Genomic DNA, 4,770 nt, shown 5'->3' with positions numbered 1-4,770 from the left:
GGATATAACACTTTCCTTAGGTTATTTAAAGCGGCAAATGACCACCAAACCTTAATCTTAGCAGACAAATGTGCCAATGAAAATCGTAAACGTGAATTGTTGGTGAAAATGTTGGACCAAAAAGTTTCAGTAAAATATATACAAATTTTGGGCGGGACGAAGTTCGCCGGGTCTGCTAGTAACATTATAATAACAAACATGCCAAAAATACCAAACACTGACTTAAAAGAAGTAGTAATCAAAATAGCTGCGCAAGTGAAGGCAAACATAACAAAAGACAACATAATAGATGTGTATCAAAACGAGAACAAGAAATTCAAAACGTATCCAATTATTGTAAAAATTAATAATCAAGAACTAATAACCAAATGCATCGATTTTCGAAAAAGAAACGAAACTATTGCTACTAATAAAATAGCTCTAAACCTGAATATCAACATGCGTGGAAAAAACAGCAATGTTTATCAGCTCATGAAAAAAGAGTTTAGCAGCCTTTTTAAGAAGTTCAAACAAGAAGCAAAAGCAAAAGGCTAGGTGCTGGCGCGAAAGGATAATAACAGCGCTACCATACTAGTCGATGAAATGTAAGATANGACGAGAACAAGAAATTCAAAACGTATCCAATTATTGTAAAAATTAATAACCAAGAATTAATAACCAAATGCATCGATTTTCGAAAAAGAAACGAAACTATTGCTACTAATAAAATAGTTCTAAACCTGAATATCAACATGCGTGGAAAAAACAGCAATGTTTACCAGCTCATGAAAAAAGAGTTTAGCAGCCTTTTTAAGAAGGTCAAACAAGAAGCAAAAGCAAAAGGCTATAAGTATGTTTGGATAAAAGATGCCAAGGTGCTGGCGCGAAAGGATAATAACAGCGCTACCATACTAGTCGATGAAATGTAAGATTAAAAAAAAAATTAAGAAAATTTCTATTACTAGTATATAAGGTATATAAATGCCGATGAAATGTAGNGCAAAAGCAAAAGGCTATAAGTATGTTTGGATAAAAGATGCCAAGGTGCTGGCGCGAAAGGATAATAACAGCGCTACCATACTAGTCGATGAAATGTAAGATTAAAAAAAAAATTAAGAAAATTTCTATTACTAGTATATAAGGTATATAAATGCCGATGAAATGTAGATCCAAAGTATCAGAAATAAATTAAATAACCTGGAAATCCTAATTAAAGAATACAGTAAAAACAAGATAATTCATGTAATAGCAGTAAGTGAAATATGGATGCACGCGAATGAAAATCCTTATTTTAATTTAAAAGAATACAATGCCTATTTTTCCAATCGCAGTGTAAATAGAGCTGACGGCTGCCTAATCTATGTCCATAAACGTATTCCTTCAACATTGGTATCATCAACCGAGTTTGAAGCAAGCAACTTTTTAGTAGTTAATCTAATAAAAATAGATATCAATTTGCATGTATCTATAGATTTTGCGCTTCTGATGTGGGAAATTTCGTAAATTATTTGGAAAAAGAAATTCTAAACATAAAAAACTCAATCATACTAGGGGACTCCAATATTAATATTAGCCGTGTTTTATTTGTCCAGAAATTTAAGCTACTAGCTTATTTTGTATGGAGGACTTACCCAACATAATTATATTGGCTTATGAAAAGCTATCTTGGCTTGTATATTGAACAAGGGCCTTGCCATTCAGCATCAGAAATTTTCTCCTTCAGCCAATCAGAAAGAGTATTTGACCAAGATTTAGCTATTTGCTTGTGATGGTTAAATAAAACATGCCTATTATAAACATGAACAATGAAGCAGTGAACTACCTTCATTCTGTGTATAGTAACGGTTTTATCTGTTTGAATAATATAAATAGTGATATACTAGAAAGAGCATCTCATGTTACACAATTATTGATCATATTCTTTCAGATAAGACTGATTTCAATTATACAATCTCATTAGATGACAACCCTATTTCAGATCACAGACTAATTTCCCTAATTATATGTAATAGCAAGGTAGAAAAGAGAAGACAATTTAACTAGATCGAAATCTTTGATTACACTAAATTTGAAGAAACTAATTTGATAAACTCTTCTATAAACAATACAAATTTCTCGAATTTCTATACCTATCTCTGTCAAAATATTAAAAGCTGCAAAAGAACCATAAAAAATGGAATAACTTAAAAAAATCTTGGATGAATAATGAGCTACTTTCACTAATTAGAACTAGAAATAAATTCTAAAAATTAAAGAAAAAATATATTAACAACCTGTTTTTCGAAAACGAATTCCGAAAATACAAAACTTATGTAAGAAATAAAATAAGTAATTCACGTAAAAAGTATTATGGTGAGCAGACAGAAAATAATATTGACTCAAGTAATAAAACGTTGAAAATTTTAAAAGAAATAATATAAGTAAAGCCACAAGAAAAAAATACTGAAATAGTACAAATAAAATATAAAGAGAAGAGTGTAATTGATTTAAAGGAAATCGTCATTTAACGACTATTTTACCACCGTAGTAGCAATACCTCAGAATACTCAGTACATTGACGAGCAAAGTACTGAAATCCGCATTCCATTTAATCTCAGTTATAGTGATCCCTTGGAAATTATAAATGCCATAAAAAGTTTAAAATCTAAATCAGCAAACGGATTAGACGGAATATCTGTTCGCTTTGTCAAAACATACAAAGAAAGACTATCTGCACCATTAACTGAACTCGTGAATTACTGTTCCGTTCTGGGAACTATCCTGAAGAGCTTAAAGTAGGTCTAGTGGTTCCCATACATAAAAATGGAAGCAAAGAACTCTGCTCAAATTGTAGGCCAATAACAAAACTCAGCACTATTGACAAGATTTTTGAAAGCATTGTTCTAACATGGCTAAAAAATTTTCTGAGAGACAACAGCGTAATTGATAAAAATCAATTCGGATTCACGGAAAAATCAAATACTTTATCAGCATGTATTAACTGTACAGAATTTATATACGAAAATCTGGCTAAAAAGAAATATGTTGCCATGCTGGCGATTGACCTGAGTAAGGCTTTTGACTCCGTTAAATTGGATATAATGTTACCGAAGCTTCATGAACTGAGATTTGATAAAATTGCCATAATTTTTTCCGAATTGTACAAATAGGAGACATCAAGAGTTCAGTGAAAACACTTAAAGTAGGGTTGCCACAAGGTTTCAAACTACCTGCGACGTTATTTGTAATTTACATAATAACGTTTTGAAACTTAGAGTGCACGGAGTTCCCCAGTTCTATGCAGACGATGGCACGTTCTTATATGCAACTGATACACTAGAAGAATTGATTAGTAACATAAAAACAGATTTGCAAGAAATTCCCAACTAAAAATCTTCTGCAAATTAATTTATCAAAAACCTATTTTATCATTTTCAATAATTTTAGAAAGATTCCTGATAGAAGTGAATATCCCGGAATACTATTCAATGGCACTTACATTTCCAGAGTAGAGAAATTAAAATATCTCGGTATATGGTTCGAAGAGAATTTGAATTGGAACGAACAGATCCAGAAAACAAAAATGAAAGTACTACCATTTAACTTTTTCATCTATCGAAACCGAAATAACATTCCAAAAAAGCAATTGTGGCTTCTATACAACTCTTTCTTTTTATCTCAAATCAATTATTTAAATCCTATTTGGACAGGTTCTCACATCAAAAATTAAGTGAATTGAAAAGGCTTCAAAGCAAAGTAATAAAAAAACATCCTCTAACTGCCACGCAGAACCAACACACACAATCTATATGTAAATAGGCTTGATATACGAAAGTACTAAATCCTTCAAACTCTACTGGCCACATATAAGTTAAAAAATAATTTGATAAAACATAATTTAAATTTCGTTGAGACCGAAAGCACTGAATATAATCTAAGAAATTCCCAAAATATCATAAGACACTTTTTCCGAACAGAAAGATGCGCAAGATCTCTTAGAAGCTACGGAATATGATTATTCAATAAATTACCTGTAGAAATAAGAAGTATAAGCAATATCCTACTATTTAAAAGAAATGTAATAAACCTACTTTTATCAAATTTTACTCACATATGAATGTACCTCAATTTATTACTCAGCCCACGTACCCATCTTTAGTTAGTAAAAATTCCTCTTGTCACAACTGATTGCAGTAAAATCCAAAAATATATTCGCTATCTTCTCGCACAAAATACTATATTTATTAAGAAAATTGATGTATATGTTTTATATATTTATGTTGTTAAAAAGGAAAAAAATAATAATTTACTGCGGGAAATTTTTTATTCTCTTTTTGTCTCCCAGGCTAACCTAATATTCACGCACGCCGCCAATTTATTGTCAAAAATTTCTCATGCACATGCAACTTGTATGAGATCAACCGAAATTGAACGGCGTGCGTATGAAGCTAACTCAATTTCCAATTTTTGTTCTGGGTGACATTTTGATTTGACGTTTCGCTCAATGAAATCAAATGCAAACGCATGCAAGTCAACTTCGGGTGACGCAAAAAAACAAATTCGACGGCATGCGTACCAAAACGCAAGCCGCAAATATTAGGTTAGCCTGTTCGCCTTCTCGTTTTTGCCTTTATAAGTTTTGAAAAAAGGGTTTATCACATTCCTAGGCAAGGTTTGAAAGAATATTTTCGAAACTAAATTTTATTAAAACAAAATGTCGAAATCAGCTTACAGAAAAAGTGTCATCGCTAATTAAGAAAGAGATATTCTTAAATATCATAACTTTACGACACTCACATATTGACTAGATTT

This window comes from Rhagoletis zephyria, unplaced genomic scaffold (genome assembly GCF_001687245.7).
Source record: "Rhagoletis zephyria isolate East Lansing unplaced genomic scaffold, Rhagoletis_zephyria_1.1 Rzeph_scaffold_01776, whole genome shotgun sequence".
Classification (NCBI taxonomy): domain Eukaryota; kingdom Metazoa; phylum Arthropoda; class Insecta; order Diptera; family Tephritidae; genus Rhagoletis; species Rhagoletis zephyria.
The sequence above is the reverse complement of the archived record's forward strand: the minus strand, read 5'-3'. Positions refer to the sequence as shown.